This window comes from Phyllobates terribilis, unplaced genomic scaffold, assembly GCF_046119375.1.
Source record: "Phyllobates terribilis strain yellow unplaced genomic scaffold, ASM4611937v1 Scaffold_710__1_contigs__length_769263, whole genome shotgun sequence".
NCBI lineage: Eukaryota > Metazoa > Chordata > Amphibia > Anura > Dendrobatidae > Phyllobates > Phyllobates terribilis.
Genome location: NW_027363470.1, coordinates 375,145 through 394,877, shown reverse-complemented (window position 1 = coordinate 394,877; position 19,733 = coordinate 375,145). Strand labels below are relative to the sequence as shown.

General features: G+C 43.6%; 8 non-coding genes and 2 pseudogenes across 8 annotated transcripts; all 10 read right to left on the bottom strand.

Annotated features, from left to right (window-relative positions):
- Positions 1-1,014: 1,014 nt before the first annotated feature.
- Positions 1,015-1,205, bottom strand: LOC141236490 (U2 spliceosomal RNA). Its single transcript, XR_012302142.1, has one exon. It is a non-coding gene; the product is annotated as a U2 spliceosomal RNA (small nuclear RNA).
- A 1,117-nt stretch (positions 1,206-2,322) lies between these two features.
- LOC141236489 (U2 spliceosomal RNA) lies at positions 2,323-2,513 on the bottom strand. Its single transcript, XR_012302141.1, has one exon. It is a non-coding gene; the product is annotated as a U2 spliceosomal RNA (small nuclear RNA).
- Positions 2,514-3,628: 1,115 nt separating this feature from the next.
- LOC141236754 (U2 spliceosomal RNA) lies at positions 3,629-3,834 on the bottom strand (annotated as a pseudogene).
- A 6,286-nt stretch (positions 3,835-10,120) lies between these two features.
- LOC141236488 (U2 spliceosomal RNA) lies at positions 10,121-10,311 on the bottom strand. Its single transcript, XR_012302140.1, has one exon. It is a non-coding gene; the product is annotated as a U2 spliceosomal RNA (small nuclear RNA).
- A 1,115-nt stretch (positions 10,312-11,426) lies between these two features.
- LOC141236487 (U2 spliceosomal RNA) lies at positions 11,427-11,617 on the bottom strand. Its single transcript, XR_012302139.1, has one exon. It is a non-coding gene; the product is annotated as a U2 spliceosomal RNA (small nuclear RNA).
- Positions 11,618-12,732: 1,115 nt separating this feature from the next.
- On the bottom strand, positions 12,733-12,923 carry LOC141236486 (U2 spliceosomal RNA). The gene has a single exon (XR_012302138.1). It is a non-coding gene; the product is annotated as a U2 spliceosomal RNA (small nuclear RNA).
- Positions 12,924-14,038: 1,115 nt separating this feature from the next.
- LOC141236485 (U2 spliceosomal RNA) lies at positions 14,039-14,229 on the bottom strand. The gene has a single exon (XR_012302137.1). It is a non-coding gene; the product is annotated as a U2 spliceosomal RNA (small nuclear RNA).
- A 1,109-nt stretch (positions 14,230-15,338) lies between these two features.
- LOC141236484 (U2 spliceosomal RNA) lies at positions 15,339-15,529 on the bottom strand. Its single transcript, XR_012302136.1, has one exon. It is a non-coding gene; the product is annotated as a U2 spliceosomal RNA (small nuclear RNA).
- Positions 15,530-16,644: 1,115 nt separating this feature from the next.
- LOC141236483 (U2 spliceosomal RNA) lies at positions 16,645-16,835 on the bottom strand. Its single transcript, XR_012302135.1, has one exon. It is a non-coding gene; the product is annotated as a U2 spliceosomal RNA (small nuclear RNA).
- A 1,115-nt stretch (positions 16,836-17,950) lies between these two features.
- On the bottom strand, positions 17,951-18,129 carry LOC141236755 (U2 spliceosomal RNA; annotated as a pseudogene).
- Positions 18,130-19,733: the final 1,604 nt, after the last annotated feature.

Genomic DNA, 19,733 nt, shown 5'->3' with positions numbered 1-19,733 from the left:
ATCCCTTACATGCCTGCACTTTCCGGCTTGCTGCTGCTGCAATCCACGCGTTTTAGATCTGCATAACTCCACCTCTTTAAACACAGCACCTTCACCCCCTGCTGTTCCCACCCGCCTCAACACCGTTGGAAGGGAGGAGAACCAATTAAGGCGGGGGGTGGGGTGGAACGAGCAGCTGTCTACCCTTAGCAGGAGGGCTCCTGATTACATACCTCTCCTGCTGCTGCTGCTGCTGCTGCTGGCTGTCCAGCAGCAGACTGAAGGTGGCTGCTGCTGTGCACAGGTATATAAAGGCTCAGAGCCTATTATGACACGCGCAGCCAGCGTTCCATTGCCACATTCCATCTACTGCAGGCAGGATACCTGGCTGGCTGAATGTCGCTGAGAAGCTCACAGAGACCGCCATAAGCAACAGTTTAACAGAATGCCACAGACTAATCAACCAAACTTTTTGGGTTGGGTTCTCTTTTATAGTCTGCAGGCATTAAATGAAAGAAGTCAGTGTTCCAGCAGAGGGAGACAACGTTTCAGAAAAGGCATTGTAGCAAACCAAAAAAGAAATTTTAAGCGCAGCAGAGTAACCAGCGCACATACCTGTTAGCTCAGGTGAGTTTAAAAGGCTGCTGTTGATAACAAGGGCATTTGCTAAATAGATGGTGTGTGTGCAACAATATACTGAAAGGTCAATTATATTGTGCAGCTTATCTCACCACCTGTAGTTATTTAGGTGAAAGCTCCAAAATGCTTGCCTAATATGTCTGTTTATCCAAAAGGAAGTAAAAAGGGAGAGCTAGAAAGATAGCATTGCATCACATTACATGGCAATGCAATGCACAGTTGCTGAAGTTGAACCAAAATGAGCTTGTAATCTGGCTTCTGCAACTTTGAACATGAAAAATCCAATGAGGAGAAGAAAAGCAAAGCCAAAGAGTCCATCCCAAAATCCGACAAACAAGCAAAATGAACAAAAAACATTGAATTCAATTCTTTCTGATTTTAGAAACTGCATTAAAGAAGGGGTGCACCGGTCCTGGAGATACTGCAATACCAGGTCAATGCGTGGAGTGGACAGAGCAAGCTCTTTTTCCATCTCCCTGTTCTAAAAATCCATTTAATATATGGTCCCCAGATAGGGGACGTATCAGATATTAAACTGATAAGAACAGATACTACACTTGATCTTAGCCAAAAGGCCGAGAAGCGATAACCAGAATTGGTTTCAAACTACGGAGCCACCCAAGGATCCTGAAAAGTCCATTTGTGGAGATGAGCTCCTGGACTCCCGTTAAGAAGACATGTTGTCAACCTCTAGATCCCTTACATGCCTGCACTTTTCGGCTTGCTGCTGCTGCAATCCACGCGTTTTAGATCTGCATAACTCCACCTCTTTAAACACAGCACCTTCACCCCTGCTGTTCCCACCCGCCTCAACACCGTTGGAAGGGAGGAGAACCAATTAAGGCGGGGGGTGGGGTGGAACGAGCAGCTGTCTACCCTTAGCAGGAGGGCTCCTGATTACATACCTCTCCTGCTGCTGCTGCTGCTGCTGGCTGTCCAGCAGCAGACTGAAGGTGGCTGCTGCTGTGCACAGGTATATAAAGGCTCAGAGCCTATTATGACACGCGCAGCCAGCGTTCCATTGCCACATTCCATCTACTGCAGGCAGGATACCTGGCTGGCTGAATGTCGCTGAGAAGCTCACAGAGACCGCCATAAGCAACAGTTTAACAGAATGCCACAGACTAATCAACCAAACTTTTTGGGTTGGGTTCTCTTTTATAGTCTGCAGGCATTAAATGAAAGAAGTCAGTGTTCCAGCAGATGGAGACAACGTTTCAGAAAAGGCATTGTAGCAAACCAAAAAAGAAATTTTAAGCGCAGCAGAGTAACCAGCGCACATACCTGTTAGCTCCGGTGAGTTTAAAAGGCTGCTGTTGATAACAAGGGCATTTGCTAAATAGATGGTGTGTGTGCAACAATATACTGAAAGGTCAATTATATTGTGCAGCTTATCTCACCACCTGTAGTTATTTAGGTGAAAGCTCCAAAATGCTTGCCTAATATGTCTGTTTATCCAAAAGGAAGTAAAAAGGGAGAGCTAGAAAGATAGCATTGCATCACATTACATGGCAATGCAATGCACAGTTGCTGAAGTTGAACCAAAATGAGCTTGTAATCTGGCTTCTGCAACTTTGAACATGAAAAATCCAATGAGGAGAAGAAAAGCAAAGCCAAAGAGTCCATCCCAAAATCCGACAAACAAGCAAAATGAACAAAAAACATTGAATTCAATTCTTTCTGATTTTAGAAACTGCATTAAAGAAGGGGTGCACCGGTCCTGGAGATACTGCAATACCAGGTCAATGCGTGGAGTGGACAGAGCAAGCTCTTTTTCCATCTCCCTGTTCTAAAAATCCATTTAATATATGGTCCCCAGATAGGGGACGTATCAGATATTAAACTGATAAGAACAGATACTACACTTGATCTTAGCCAAAAGGCCGAGAAGCGATAACCAGAATTGGTTTCAAACTACGGAGCCACCCAAGGATCCTGAAAAGTCCATTTGTGGAGATGAGCTCCTGGACTCCCGTTAAGAAGACATGTTGTCAACCTCTAGATCCCTTACATGCCTGCACTTTTCGGCTTGCTGCTGCTGCAATCCACGCGTTTTAGATCTGCATAACTCCACCTCTTTAAACACAGCACCTTCACCCCCTGCTGTTCCCACCCGCCTCAACACCGTTGGAAGGGATGAGAACCAATTAAGGCGGGGGGTGGGGTGGAACGAGCAGCTGTCTACCCTTAGCAGGAGGGCTCCTGATTACATACCTCTCCTGCTGCTGCTGCTGCTGGCTGTCCAGCAGCAGACTGAAGATGGCTGCTGCTGTGCACAGGTATATAAAGGCTCAGAGCCTATTATGACACGCGCAGCCAGCGTTCCATTGCCACATTCCATCTACTGCAGGCAGGATACCTGGCTGGCTGAATGTCGCTGAGAAGCTCACAGAGACCGCCATAAGCAACAGTTTAACAGAATGCCACAGACTAATCAACCAAACTTTTTGGGTTGGGTTCTCTTTTATAGTCTGCAGGCATTAAATGAAAGAAGTCAGTGTTCCAGCAGAGGGAGACAACGTTTCAGAAAAGGCATTGTAGCAAACCAAAAAAGAAATTTTAAGTGCAGCAGAGTAACCAGCGCACATACCTGTTAGCTCAGGTGAGTTTAAAAGGCTGCTGTTGATAACAAGGGCATTTGCTAAATAGATGGTGTGTGTGCAACAATATACTGAAAGGTCAATTATATTGTGCAGCTTATCTCACCACCTGTAGTTATTTAGGTGAAAGCTCCAAAATGCTTGCCTAATATGTCTGTTTATCCAAAAGGAAGTAAAAAGGGAGAGCTAGAAAGATAGCATTGCATCACATTACATGGCAATGCAATGCACAGTTGCTGAAGTTGAACCAAAATGAGCTTGTAATCTGGCTTCTGCAACTTTGAACATGAAAAATCCAATGAGGAGAAGAAAAGCAAAGCCAAAGAGTCCATCCCAAAATCCGACAAACAAGCAAAATGAACAAAAAACATTGAATTCAATTCTTTCTGATTTTAGAAACTGCATTAAAGAAGGGGTGCACTGGTCCTGGAGATACTGCAATACCAGGTCAATGCGTGGAGTGGACAGAGCAAGCTCTTTTTCCATCTCCCTGTTCTAAAAATCCATTTAATATATGGTCCCCAGATAGGGGACGTATCAGATATTAAACTGATAAGAACAAATTTTTTTATTTTTTTATTTTTTATTTTTTTTCACTCAGATTTCGAAATTAAATGATTTATGTCTTTCATATTTCACAGAAATTAAGACTAAATCCAAGAAATCATCACCGTGAAACACAGAAAAGGTAAATAGAAACATTTATACTAATACGAACTATTAATCCAAAATATTATTCCACTCCTTCTGCCTCCAGATTTTTTCTGCTTCTTCTATACCTACATCTTTCCTATCTTTCCAATAGTAGATAAATAAATAACTAAAGCTAAGTTTAATACAATCATTAACAGATAACATGGTCCTTTTAAACAATAAAATATTTCTACATTTCCATAAAGCCATTTTAACTACAGAAACAATTAGCCAAACCACTTTAAAGTCTACATTTCTTATACCAATTCCATAAAATATTAAGTTAAAATCAAAAGACCTAAGACTACTTACAACTCCAACCAATGTACTTATCTTCCTCCAAACCCTTTGTGCAAAGTCGCAATTCCAAAAGATGTGTAAACACGTCTCGTCCTCTATACAACCATGCCTCGGACACTGAGAATTCCTCACCAACCCTCTCCTATGATTAAAATCTTTAGTTGGAAGACACTTCTTTATGATGTTCCATAATAAATCCTTTTGCTCATTTGCAATAAATGGCACATTAACCCGTAGCCAAATTTCTTTTGATAATTGTGATGAGAATTGGTCAACCGTACATGTATAACTTCTATTCTCCAAAAACTTTAAAATTTTCCTATGATTTGTTAGTATTTCACATCCCCCACACATCAAGTTAAATTCTCTCATTATTCTTTCCAAAATTATATAATCTTCTGGAGGTAGCCATCTATGGGGTTTCTTCAGATCCATCACACACCATTTATATTTCCTTATAAAAAAACCGCAGTTATATGTTAAAATAGCTTTCAGATTCGATTCTTCGCCAACCAGAACATTAAAACACAAAGAGAGATATTTACAATATAAAAACCTTCTAATATCTGGGAAGTTCTTCCCTCCATCTTCTTTCTTCTTATACAACTCCTCCCTTCTAACCCTCTCCATCTTTGTACCCCAGAAAAAATTAAAACACTCCTTAATAATCTTCTTCATTACAGAGTCCGGTGGTATAAAAACAACGGCAACATATAAAATCAAGGGTAAAAGCACTTGTCTTATCACTAATATCTTCCCTTCCATCGACAAGCATCTTAGCTTCCACAGGCTGATCTTTTTTCTTACACGCTCCAAAAGTGATTCCCAATTCTTAATATTCCCACAATTTGATGAAAAGAATACCCCTAAAATTTTTATCTCTGGAACCACTAAAAGCCTACAAGCCCCATCAATCATAAAACCACCAATTGATAAAACCCCTGATTTTTCAAAGTTAACCTTAAAACCAGAAGCACCGCTGAACCATTCCGCTGTCCTTAAAACTCTGTTAAAACTTCTCATACTCCTCACAAATACTGTTACGTCGTCCATATATGCCACAAACTTAAGAGGTACATTATTATTTCCCGGTAGAAACACTCCATCCACCACCTTATCGTTTCTAATAGCACTTAAAAGAGGTTCTATCGCACATATGAATAAAATAGGAGACAAAGGGCAGCCCTGTTTAACGCCACAAGTTATCTTAATACTTCCAGATAAAAACCCGTTAACAGACACTTTACTAAAAGATAAATCATATAAACATTTAATACGATTAATAAACTCTTCCGGGCAACCAATTTTCTTTAAAACTTCAAATAAAAAACAATGTGATACTCTATCATATGCCTTTTCAAAATCTAATGTGATCAATGCTAGTTTTTGTGCCCTATCTTTAAAATCCCATATCACGTCCCTTACCAATAAAAGTGAATCTGTAATTTTTCTCCCAGGAACTGCGCATGATTGCTCCCCTCCAATTACCATAGATATTACCTTTTTTAAACGGTTTGCAAGTATTTTCGCATAAATTTTGTAGTCTGCATTAAGAAGAGTTATAGGTCTCCAATTCTTGATAAGACTCTTTTCCCCCTTTTTAAAAAGTAACACTATCAACCCTTCTGCCCATGACCCTGGAGTACAACATGAACACATTACATGATAAAATAACTCAAAAAAATCTTCTTTTAAAAAACTCCAAAAACACTTATAAAATTCTATAGGCAAACCGTCCATACCCGGGGTTTTAGAATTTGCAAAGGATTTGATTGTTTCCCATAATTCATTAATCGTAAAATCACTAATTAAAACCTCTTTCCCCTCCTCTGAAAAGGCATACTTTAGGTTATTCAAAAAATGATCCCTCAAAACGCCATCACTTTTTTTCTCTGAAAATAAATCACTATAAAATTCCTCCACCTTCTTAATCTTTCCTTCCAGTACAATTTCACCTTCCACATTTTCCATAAAGTCTTTTTTCCCAACAATTTTTTTAAAGAAGAATTTGGAGCATTTCTCATCTTCTTCCAAAACTCTCACTCTAGCATTAAAAATAATCTCTTTCCCTTTTTCATGTAAAATTTTTTGTATTTGACTTTTAACACACTCAATTTCTTCGTCAAAATTATTTCCATTATTCCTGAAAGTATAAAACATTGTAACCTTGCATTCAACAACCGATATTGTTCTCTCTTCTCTCTGGCCATTCTTCTACCCACTTTAATAAAAAATACCTTAGTTTCTCTTTTAAAAAAATCCCACCACTCCAGAACATCTTTAAAACTCCTCCTCTTCAATCTCAGTTTTTTATAAAATGTACAAAACTCTAAAACTACTTCCTTGTCCTCTAACAGAGAAGTGTTTAGTTTCCAATGCGTGGATTTCCTGTTTTCTACATTATTACAATCAACAACACATCTTATTAATTTATGATCAGAGAAGCAGCTTAATTCGGATTTAAAAGAGTCACATTTAAAATGGGTAGATATAAAAAAATAGTCAATTCTAGAACTAGCACGATTACTCGACCATGTTAATTCTTCACCTTTGTTTCTCCCACAAGCAACCCATGCATCTTGCAAGTTACTAGCAGAAATAATACCATTTAAAACCGTAACGGAGCTGTCTTTTTTGCTATTCAGATGACAATTAAAATCTCCACTGACAATTATTGGTCCCGACCCAGTTAAAAATATCTGTAAAATTTCAAATAATTCTGTCCTTCTGCTTTTAACAGGATGGGCATAGACACAGAAGCATTTAATTATCAGATTAGATTTTTTGATCTCCACTTTTAGAATTCGACCCGGGTATATCTCCTCATAATCCACTATGTCCCAGTGTTGACTACATAAGAAACCAACTCCATCACTCTTATTTTCATTCCCACCTGAAAAAATAGCTTTTCCACACCAATGTTCTTTAAAAAAATCATAATCAACAGGTTTTCTTAGGTTACATTCCTGTAAAAAAATAAAGTCCAAATTTTCCAATCCTAAAAAATCATATAGAGCAACTCTTTTTTGTTCATTATTTAACCCCTGAACATTCAGGGAAGCAAATTGGATCATCCTGGTCTGTCATTCTTAGGGCATGCCCCATCACCCTCGTCTGAAGTAGAAAAATCTTGAATCTCCTGCTCATCTGAACTGGAGACTACAATGTCCTTTGCTACATCTACTTTTTCTATAGCTTTCACTTTCCCTCCACCTAGTATAGTCACCTCTCCAACTTCTTCTACCCTTCTTTTCAGAACTCTATCCGAACAGTCCATCTGGACCTGAGTACACGACTGACCACCGGACTGAGACCCAGAAGGTAACGGCTCCACCAGAGGTAAAGTTTTCTGCATGATTCCCACTTTACTTGCCGGCGGGAATTTCTGTATAATTTTACCCAATTCAAATAACACAGAATGTCTCTTCCCCTCTTCTTCCTTTTTTTGTTCTTTCTTCTGTTCCTTTCCCTTCTGCTCTTCTATCTTCTGCTCTTCTTTCTTCTGATCTTCTTTCTTCTCATCTTCTTTCTTCTTTTCTTCTCTCTTCTGTTCTTCTCTCTTCCTCACTTCCTTTTCAGTCTCCACCCGACTCTTCTCCTCTTTATTCTGTTTATATTCCTCTTCCATTTTCTTGAACCTCTGTGCATTCTTCTTCTCCTTTTCCACCTTTTCTTTCTCCTTCCTTTCATTCTCCATCCTCAGATCCTCCTCCTCATTCCTTGTTCCTTCCATGTCCTCATCAGCTTTTCCTTGTTGCTGACTTCCAGGCACGGTATCCATCTCTTCATCGCCCTTCTGATTCCTCTTTGCAGGGCAATCTTCCTCCTGATGTCCAGCTCCTGGACATTCTGAACACTTTTTGCAACCATTGTCATTATGGCCATATATTCGACATTTTCTACAATATTCAGGCATCCCCGCAAAAAATAAATACCCACGGCTACGGTTTATAAAAACGACCGGCGGGGGCCTCAGTACACCACCCTCTACATCAGGATCTTTTTTGAAAGCCACCAAATAAGTTCTTTTCCCATTCCATACCCCAAATTGCGTTTTTCCTCTTCCCTTCTCAATCACCTTCTCACAGTAAGTACTAAGAAAACACAGGACCTCCTGATCAGAAATGAAAGGGCTGAACATGTGGACTGTCAAGAGTCTAAATGAAAATTGAAACGAGGGGATTACTTTAACCCCCTCGAACAGCGCATTCTCCTTATTAATTTCATAAAGAGAAAATACCCGTTCACACTGGGAACTTCTCATTAAAGTAACGTCATGGAAGCCCCTTGAAAAGAAACTTTGAAAACAATAATATTCGTCTTTTTCAATTTTCAAAAAGCTGCAAATCTTCTCATAGACAAAAGTCGCATCCTTCTCTTGCCTATGACCAGGAGACACCACAAACCTAATTGTGTCCTTAAGCGGGTATTCCTCATGAAAATAGTCATTGGGATTTCCCCCTTGATCAGTCCTCCTACCTCCAGTATTCCTCCTGGACTCCATATTCTCTTCTTTCTTTCTTTCCACAGATAACACCAGGAAAAAAATGAAGAAAAACACCTCCTAGGATCGCCAAACGTCTCTGGATTCCGACCTCCTCTCCGACCGTCCACCACTACACAAAGAAAAGACCGTCCACCAGCGATAAAAGGGTATTCCCAGCTTTGGTCCACCACTCCCAATAGCAGCAATTGGGTAAACCCAAAAGGCCGAGAGCAGCAACCTCCACACAGGTCACCTTTAGCCCAATGACAGGATCCACTACAGATCGTGCCAAAAGGCCGAGAAGCGATAACCAGAATTGGTTTCAAACTACGGAGCCACCCAAGGATCCTGAAAAGTCCATTTGTGGAGATGAGCTCCTGGACTCCCGTTAAGAAGACATGTTGTCAACCTCTAGATCCCTTACATGCCTGCACTTTTCGGCTTGCTGCTGCTGCAATCCACGCGTTTTAGATCTGCATAACTCCACCTCTTTAAACACAGCACCTTCACCCCCTGCTGTTCCCACCCGCCTCAACACCGTTGGAAGGGAGGAGAACCAATTAAGGCGGGGGGTGGGGTGGAACGAGCAGCTGTCTACCCTTAGCAGGAGGGCTCCTGATTACATACCTCTCCTGCTGCTGCTGCTGCTGGCTGTCCAGCAGCAGACTGAAGGTGGCTGCTGCTGTGCACAGGTATATAAAGGCTCAGAGCCTATTATGACACGCGCAGCCAGCGTTCCATTGCCACATTCCATCTACTGCAGGCAGGATACCTGGCTGGCTGAATGTCGCTGAGAAGCTCACAGAGACCGCCATAAGCAACAGTTTAACAGAATGCCACAGACTAATCAACCAAACTTTTTGGGTTGGGTTCTCTTTTATAGTCTGCAGGCATTAAATGAAAGAAGTCAGTGTTCCAGCAGAAGGAGACAACGTTTCATAAAAGGCATTGTAGCAAACCAAAAAAGAAATTTTAAGCGCAGCAGAGTAACCAGCGCACATACCTGTTAGCTCAGGTGAGTTTAAAAGGCTGCTGTTGATAACAAGGGCATTTGCTAAATAGATGGTGTGTGTGCAACAATATACTGAAAGGTCAATTATATTGTGCAGCTTATCTCACCACCTGTAGTTATTTAGGTGAAAGCTCCAAAATACTTGCCTAATATGTCTGTTTATCCAAAAGGAAGTAAAAAGGGAGAGCTAGAAAGATAGCATTGCATCACATTACATGGCAATGCAATGCACAGTTGCTGAAGTTGAACCAAAATGAGCTTGTAATCTGGCTTCTGCAACTTTGAACATGAAAAATCCAATGAGGAGAAGAAAAGCAAAGCCAAAGAGTCCATCCCAAAATCCGACAAACAAGCAAAATGAACAAAAAACATTGAATTCAATTCTTTCTGATTTTAGAAACTGCATTAAAGAAGGGGTGCACCGGTCCTGGAGATACTGCAATACCAGGTCAATGCGTGGAGTGGACAGAGCAAGCTCTTTTTCCATCTCCCTGTTCTAAAAATCCATTTAATATATGGTCCCCAGATAGGGGACGTATCAGATATTAAACTGATAAGAACAGATACTACACTTGATCTTAGCCAAAAGGCCGAGAAGCGATAACCAGAATTGGTTTCAAACTACGGAGCCACCCAAGGATCCTGAAAAGTCCATTTGTGGAGATGAGCTCCTGGACTCCCGTTAAGAAGACATGTTGTCAACCTCTAGATCCCTTACATGCCTGCACTTTTCGGCTTGCTGCTGCTGCAATCCACGCGTTTTAGATCTGCATAACTCCACCTCTTTAAACACAGCACCTTCACCCCCTGCTGTTCCCACCCGCCTCAACACCGTTGGAAGGGAGGAGAACCAATTAAGGCGGGGGGTGGGGTGGAACGAGCAGCTGTCTACCCTTAGCAGGAGGGCTCCTGATTACATACCTCTCCTGCTGCTGCTGCTGCTGGCTGTCCAGCAGCAGACTGAAGGTGGCTGCTGCTGTGCACAGGTATATAAAGGCTCAGAGCCTATTATGACACGCGCAGCCAGCGTTCCATTGCCACATTCCATCTACTGCAGGCAGGATACCTGGCTGGCTGAATGTCGCTGAGAAGCTCACAGAGACCGCCATAAGCAACAGTTTAACAGAATGCCACAGACTAATCAACCAAACTTTTTGGGTTGGGTTCTCTTTTATAGTCTGCAGGCATTAAATGAAAGAAGTCAGTGTTCCAGCAGAAGGAGACAACGTTTCAGAAAAGGCATTGTAGCAAACCAAAAAAGAAATTTTAAGCGCAGCAGAGTAACCAGCGCACATACCTGTTAGCTCAGGTGAGTTTAAAAGGCTGCTGTTGATAACAAGGGCATTTGCTAAATAGATGGTGTGTGTGCAACAATATACTGAAAGGTCAATTATATTGTGCAGCTTATCTCACCACCTGTAGTTATTTAGGTGAAAGCTCCAAAATGCTTGCCTAATATGTCTGTTTATCCAAAAGGAAGTAAAAAGGGAGAGCTAGAAAGATAGCATTGCATCACATTACATGGCAATGCAATGCACAGTTGCTGAAGTTGAACCAAAATGAGCTTGTAATCTGGCTTCTGCAACTTTGAACATGAAAAATCCAATGAGGAGAAGAAAAGCAAAGCCAAAGAGTCCATCCCAAAATCCGACAAACAAGCAAAATGAACAAAAAACATTGAATTCAATTCTTTCTGATTTTAGAAACTGCATTAAAGAAGGGGTGCACCGGTCCTGGAGATACTGCAATACCAGGTCAATGCGTGGAGTGGACAGAGCAAGCTCTTTTTCCATCTCCCTGTTCTAAAAATCCATTTAATATATGGTCCCCAGATAGGGGACGTATCAGATATTAAACTGATAAGAACAGATACTACACTTGATCTTAGCCAAAAGGCCGAGAAGCGATAACCAGAATTGGTTTCAAACTACGGAGCCACCCAAGGATCCTGAAAAGTCCATTTGTGGAGATGAGCTCCTGGACTCCCGTTAAGAAGACATGTTGTCAACCTCTAGATCCCTTACATGCCTGCACTTTTCGGCTTGCTGCTGCTGCAATCCACGCGTTTTAGATCTGCATAACTCCACCTCTTTAAACACAGCACCTTCACCCCCTGCTGTTCCCACCCGCCTCAACACCGTTGGAAGGGAGGAGAACCAATTAAGGCGGGGGGTGGGGTGGAACGAGCAGCTGTCTACCCTTAGCAGGAGGGCTCCTGATTACATACCTCTCCTGCTGCTGCTGCTGCTGGCTGTCCAGCAGCAGACTGAAGGTGGCTGCTGCTGTGCACAGGTATATAAAGGCTCAGAGCCTATTATGACACGCGCAGCCAGCGTTCCATTGCCACATTCCATCTACTGCAGGCAGGATACCTGGCTGGCTGAATGTCGCTGAGAAGCTCACAGAGACCGCCATAAGCAGCAGTTTAACAGAATGCCACAGACTAATCAACCAAACTTTTTGGGTTGGGTTCTCTTTTATAGTCTGCAGGCATTAAATGAAAGAAGTCAGTGTTCCAGCAGAAGGAGACAACGTTTCAGAAAAGGCATTGTAGCAAACCAAAAAAGAAATTTTAAGCGCAGCAGAGTAACCAGCGCACATACCTGTTAGCTCAGGTGAGTTTAAAAGGCTGCTGTTGATAACAAGGGCATTTGCTAAATAGATGGTGTGTGTGCAACAATATACTGAAAGGTCAATTATATTGTGCAGCTTATCTCACCACCTGTAGTTATTTAGGTGAAAGCTCCAAAATGCTTGCCTAATATGTCTGTTTATCCAAAAGGAAGTAAAAAGGGAGAGCTAGAAAGATAGCATTGCATCACATTACATGGCAATGCAATGCACAGTTGCTGAAGTTGAACCAAAATGAGCTTGTAATCTGGCTTCTGCAACTTTGAACATGAAAAATCCAATGAGGAGAAGAAAAGCAAAGCCAAAGAGTCCATCCCAAAATCCGACAAACAAGCAAAATGAACAAAAAACATTGAATTCAATTCTTTCTGATTTTAGAAACTGCATTAAAGAAGGGGTGCACCGGTCCTGGAGATACTGCAATACCAGGTCAATGCGTGGAGTGGACAGAGCAAGCTCTTTTTCCATCTCCCTGTTCTAAAAATCCATTTAATATATGGTCCCCAGATAGGGGACGTATCAGATATTAAACTGATAAGAACAGATACTACACTTGATCTTAGCCAAAAGGCCGAGAAGCGATAACCAGAATTGGTTTCAAACTACGGAGCCACCCAAGGATCCTGAAAAGTCCATTTGTGGAGATGAGCTCCTGGACTCCCGTTAAGAAGACATGTTGTCAACCTCTAGATCCCTTACATGCCTGCACTTTTCGGCTTGCTGCTGCTGCAATCCACGCGTTTTAGATCTGCATAACTCCACCTCTTTAAACACAGCACCTTCACCCCCTGCTGTTCCCACCCGCCTCAACACCGTTGGAAGGGAGGAGAACCAATTAAGGCGGGGGGTGGGGTGGAACGAGCAGCTGTCTACCCTTAGCAGGAGGGCTCCTGATTACATACCTCTCCTGCTGCTGCTGCTGCTGGCTGTCCAGCAGCAGACTGAAGGTGGCTGCTGCTGTGCACAGGTATATAAAGGCTCAGAGCCTATTATGACACGCGCAGCCAGCGTTCCATTGCCACATTCCATCTACTGCAGGCAGGATACCTGGCTGGCTGAATGTCGCTGAGAAGCTCACAGAGACCGCCATAAGCAACAGTTTAACAGAATGCCACAGACTAATCAACCAAACTTTTTGGGTTGGGTTCTCTTTTATAGTCTGCAGGCATTAAATGAAAGAAGTCAGTGTTCCAGCAGAAGGAGACAACGTTTCAGAAAAGGCATTGTAGCAAACCAAAAAAGAAATTTTAAGCGCAGCAGAGTAACCAGCGCACATACCTGTTAGCTCAGGTGAGTTTAAAAGGCTGCTGTTGATAACAAGGGCATTTGCTAAATAGATGGTGTGTGTGCAACAATATACTGAAAGGTCAATTATATTGTGCAGCTTATCTCACCACCTGTAGTTATTTAGGTGAAAGCTCCAAAATGCTTGCCTAATATGTCTGTTTATCCAAAAGGAAGTAAAAAGGGAGAGCTAGAAAGATAGCATTGCATCACATTACATGGCAATGCAATGCACAGTTGCTGAAGTTGAACCAAAATGAGCTTGTAATCTGGCTTCTGCAACTTTGAACATGAAAAATCCAATGAGGAGAAGAAAAGCAAAGCCAAAGAGTCCATCCCAAAATCCGACAAACAAGCAAAATGAACAAAAAACATTGAATTCAATTCTTTCTGATTTTAGAAACTGCATTAAAGAAGGGGTGCACCGGTCCTGGAGATACTGCAATACCAGGTCAATGCGTGGAGTGGACAGAGCAAGCTCTTTTTCCATCTCCCTGTTCTAAAAATCCATTTAATATATGGTCCCCAGATAGGGGACGTATCAGATATTAAACTGATAAGAACAGATACTACACTTGATCTTAGCCAAAAGGCCGAGAAGCGATAACCAGAATTGGTTTCAAACTACGGAGCCACCCAAGGATCCTGAAAAGTCCATTTGTGGAGATGAGCTCCTGGACTCCCGTTAAGAAGACATGTTGTCAACCTCTAGATCCCTTACATGCCTGCACTTTTCGGCTTGCTGCTGCTGCAATCCACGCGTTTTAGATCTGCATAACTCCACCTCTTTAAACACAGCACCTTCACCCCCTGCTGTTCCCACCCGCCTCAACACCGTTGGAAGGGAGGAGAACCAATTAAGGCGGGGGGTGGGGTGGAACGAACAGCTGTCTACCCTTAGCAGGAGGGCTCCTGATTACATACCTCTCCTGCTGCTGCTGGCTGTCCAGCAGCAGACTGATGGTGGCTGCTGCTGTGCACAGGTATATAAAGGCTCAGAGCCTATTATGACACGCGCAGCCAGCGTTCCATTGCCACATTCCATCTACTGCAGGCAGGATACCTGGCTGGCTGAATGTCGCTGAGAAGCTCACAGAGACCGCCATAAGCAACAGTTTAACAGAATGCCACAGACTAATCAACCAAACTTTTTGGGTTGGGTTCTCTTTTATAGTCTGCAGGCATTAAATGAAAGAAGTCAGTGTTCCAGCAGATGGAGACAACGTTTCAGAAAAGGCATTGTAGCAAACCAAAAAAGAAATTTTAAGCACAGCAGAGTAACCAGCGCACATACCTGTTAGCTCAGGTGAGTTTAAAAGGCTGCTGTTGATAACAAGGGCATTTGCTAAATAGATGGTGTGTGTGCAACAATATACTGAAAGGTCAATTATATTGTGCAGCTTATCTCACCACCTGTAGTTATTTAGGTGAAAGCTCCAAAATGCTTGCCTAATATGTCTGTTTATCCAAAAGGAAGTAAAAAGGGAGAGCTAGAAAGATAGCATTGCATCACATTACATGGCAATGCAATGCACAGTTGCTGAAGTTGAAACAAAATGAGCTTGTAATCTGGCTTCTGCAACTTTGAACATGAAAAATCCAATGAGGAGAAGAAAAGCAAAGCCAAAGAGTCCATCCCAAAATCCGACAAACAAGCAAAATGAACAAAAAACATTGAATTCAATTCTTTCTGATTTTAGAAACTGCATTAAAGAAGGGGTGCACCGGTCCTGGAGATACTGCAATACCAGGTCAATGCGTGGAGTGGACAGAGCAAGCTCTTTTTCCATCTCCCTGTTCTAAAAATCCATTTAATATATGGTCCCCAGATAGGGGACGTATCAGATATTAAACTGATAAGAACAGATACTACACTTGATCTTAGCCAAAAGGCCGAGAAGCGATAACCAGAATTGGTTTCAAACTACGGAGCCACCCAAGGATCCTGAAAAGTCCATTTGTGGAGATGAGCTCCTGGACTCCCGTTAAGAAGACATGTTGTCAACCTCTAGATCCCTTACATGCCTGCACTTTTCGGCTTGCTGCTGCTGCAATCCACGCGTTTTAGATCTGCATAACTCCACCTCTTTAAACACAGCACCTTCACCCCCTGCTGTTCCCACCCGCCTCAACACCGTTGGAAGGGAGGAGAACCAATTAAGGCGGGGGGTGGGGTGGAACGAGCAGCTGTCTACCCTTAGCAGGAGGGCTCCTGATTACATACCTCTCCTGCTGCTGCTGCTGCTGGCTGTCCAGCAGCAGACTGAAGGTGGCTGCTGCTGTGCACAGGTATATAAAGGCTCAGAGCCTATTATGACACGCGCAGCCAGCGTTCCATTGCCACATTCCATCTACTGCAGGCAGGATACCTGGCTGGCTGAATGTCGCTGAGAAGCTCACAGAGACCGCCATAAGCAACAGTTTAACAGAATGCCACAGACTAATCAACCAAACTTTTTGGGTTGGGTTCTCTTTTATAGTCTGCGGGCATTAAATGAAAGAAGTCAGTGTTCCAGCAGAAGGAGACAACGTTTCAGAAAAGGCATTGTAGCAAACCAAAAAAGAAATTTTAAGCGCAGCAGAGTAACCAGCGCACATACCTGTTAGCTCAGGTGAGTTTAAAAGGCTGCTGTTGATAACAAGGGCATTTGCTAAATAGATGGTGTGTGTGCAACAATATACTGAAAGGTCAATTATATTGTGCAGCTTATCTCACCACCTGTAGTTATTTAGGTGAAAGCTCCAAAATGCTTGCCTAATATGTCTGTTTATCCAAAAGGAAGTAAAAAGGGAGAGCTAGAAAGATAGCATTGCATCACATTACATGGCAATGCAATGCACAGTTGCTGAAGTTGAACCAAAATGAGCTTGTAATCTGGCTTCTGCAACTTTGAACATGAAAAATCCAATGAGGAGAAGAAAAGCAAAGCCAAAGAGTCCATCCCAAAATCCGACAAACAAGCAAAATGAACAAAAAACATTGAATTCAATTCTTTCTGATTTTAGAAACTGCATTAAAGAAGGGGTGCACCGGTCCTGGAGATACTGCAATACCAGGTCAATGCGTGGAGTGGACAGAGCAAGCTCTTTTTCCATCTCCCTGTTCTAAAAATCCATTTAATATATGGTCCCCAGATAGGGGACGTATCAGATATTAAACTGATAAGAACAGATACTACACTTGATCTTAGCCAAAAGGCCGAGAAGCGATAACCAGAATTGGTTTCAAACTACGGAGCCACCCAAGGATCCTGAAAAGTCCATTTGTGGAGATGAGCTCCTGGACTCCCGTTAAGAAGACATGTTGTCAACCTCTAGATCCCTTACATGCCTGCACTTTTCGGCTTGCTGCTGCTGCAATCCACGCGTTTTAGATCTGCATAACTCCACCTCTTTAAACACAGCACCTTCACCCCCTGCTGTTCCCACCCGCCTCAACACCGTTGGAAGGGAGGAGAACCAATTAAGGCGGGGGGTGGGGTGGAACGAGCAGCTGTCTACCCTTAGCAGGAGGGCTCCTGATTACATACCTCTCCTGCTGCTGCTGCTGCTGGCTGTCCAGCAGCAGACTGAAGGTGGCTGCTGCTGTGCACAGGTATATAAAGGCTCAGAGCCTATTATGACACGCGCAGCCAGCGTTCCATTGCCACATTCCATCTACTGCAGGCAGGATACCTGGCTGGCTGAATGTCGCTGAGAAGCTCACAGAGACCGCCATAAGCAACAGTTTAACAGAATGCCACAGACTAATCAACCAAACTTTTTGGGTTGGGTTCTCTTTTATAGTCTGCGGGCATTAAATGAAAGAAGTCAGTGTTCCAGCAGAAGGAGACAACGTTTCAGAAAAGGCATTGTAGCAAACCAAAAAAGAAATTTTAAGCGCAGCACAGTAACCAGCGCACATACCTGTTAGCTCAGGTGAGTTTAAAAGGCTGCTGTTGATAACAAGGGCATTTGCTAAATAGATGGTGTGTGTGCAACAATATACTGAAAGGTCAATTATATTGTGCAGCTTATCTCACCACCTGTAGTTATTTAGGTGAAAGCTCCAAAATGCTTGCCTAATATGTCTGTTTATCCAAAAGGAAGTAAAAAGGGAGAGCTAGAAAGATAGCATTGCATCACATTACATGGCAATGCAATGCACAGTTGCTGAAGTTGAACCAAAATGAGCTTGTAATCTGGCTTCTGCAACTTTGAACATGAAAAATCCAATGAGGAGAAGAAAAGCAAAGCCAAAGAGTCCATCCCAAAATCCGACAAACAAGCAAAATGAACAAAAAACATTGAATTCAATTCTTTCTGATTTTAGAAACTGCATTAAAGAAGGGGTGCACCGGTCCTGGAGATACTGCAATACCAGGTCAATGCGTGGAGTGGACAGAGCAAGCTCTTTTTCCATCTCCCTGTTCTAAAAATCCATTTAATATATGGTCCCCAGATAGGGGACGTATCAGATATTAAACTGATAAGAACAGATTTTTTTTTTTTTTTTTTTATCATATTTACATAGCATGAGGATACGACGCACTAACTAGACACATCACACCCCTATGCTACACAAAACACTCAATCTGAAAGAAAAAGCATGTCAATCAATACAGTACGACGAACCGTGATAAGGGATGGGGATTGGGAAAAAGGGGATGTGGAGGGGAAAATCACAGGCCCGAAGCTTTATTGAAAGACAAGACACATAAGGGGAGAGGGGGAGGAGGGGTTTAGTCCTCGTCCTCGTCCTCCGGACCGTCCATGATGGAATAGTCTCTGAGCAGGCTGTGGATCAGCCTGCCGCAGTCCTGGATGGACATCCTCTCCCTCCTCAAGATGAGCCGGTTCCTGGCGACCCAAACGGCATCCTTGAAGCAGTTCATAAGGCGCCAAGCCTCCTGGATGGCTCCGACGGTATGAACCCCAGGGAAGAGTCCGTAAAGCACAGAATGGTGCGATAGGCTCGCCCTGGGGACAGAGTTCCTCAGGTCGTCCTCAAGTGCAGTCAATAGGCGCTGTGCAAATCCGCAGTCCCAAAAAGTGTGCAAAGATGTTTCCTCCACGAAGGGGCACCTTGGGCAGTACCGGGTCTTGCACAGGTTCCGGGCATGCATGAATGACCGGACGGGCAGTCCGCCCTGAATCGCCATCCACGACAAGTCCTTGTGCCCGTTAGTCATCCTGTCAGACGACACATTTGTCCACACAGTCTCCAGCGTGTCCTGGTGAAGTCCTGTGATGTTCTCCACGTCATCCTTGGCTCTGATTAGCTTGTGGATAGTTTTGGGCTTCCACAAGTCGGGCTTGAGTCCCTCCAGTTGATGCTCCCCCACAAATCGAACGACGTCTCCGTAGAACCATGGCGTCGTCCAGTTGTAGGGGAAGGAGCTGTCCCACTTGTCCCAGCCGAGTCGCCTCCAAAGAGGAAGCAGGAAGAAGCGAGACATGGACCTGCCCGCGGAGCCATTCTTGACTTGCAAAGTCCGGCGGACACAATCACACACAAAAGAGGATCGCAGGAGGGTGGGGATATCTGGAACGCCCTTCCCACCCTTGCGAGGCTCCTTGTACATGACGGCCCGCCTGACTCTGTCCATCTTGGATCCCCAGACAAAGTGAAACACTGTCCTGGTAATGGCCCTGCACACAGTGACGTGTGGGGGCCAGGCCTGCGCCGTGTACTGCAAGACGGGCAGGACCTCATTACGCAGGACGAGTGCCTTACCCTCACAAGTGAGGTGTCTGAGGCTCCAGAGTCCGATCCGTTGCTTCACCTTGGCCAAGCGTTCTTGCCAGGACTTGAGGGCCGCTCCTTCCTTCCCGAACCAGACTCCCAGCACCTTGAGGAAATCCGGTTGAATGTTGAAGGGGAAGGGGGCGGAGGAGGCCGGCTGCCAATCCCCGAAGAGCATGGCTTCCGACTTCCTGCAGTTGACTTTGGCCCCTGAAGCCCGGCCGAACCTCTCACACGTCTGGACGAGGGCGTCGACTGAACCACGATCAGCGCAGAAGACGGTGACGTCGTCCATGTAGAGCGAGCACTTGACCTCGTGTCGTCCCGGACCCGGTGCGGTGATCCCTCTGATCTCTCCATTCTGCCGGATAGCCTCTGCGAAGA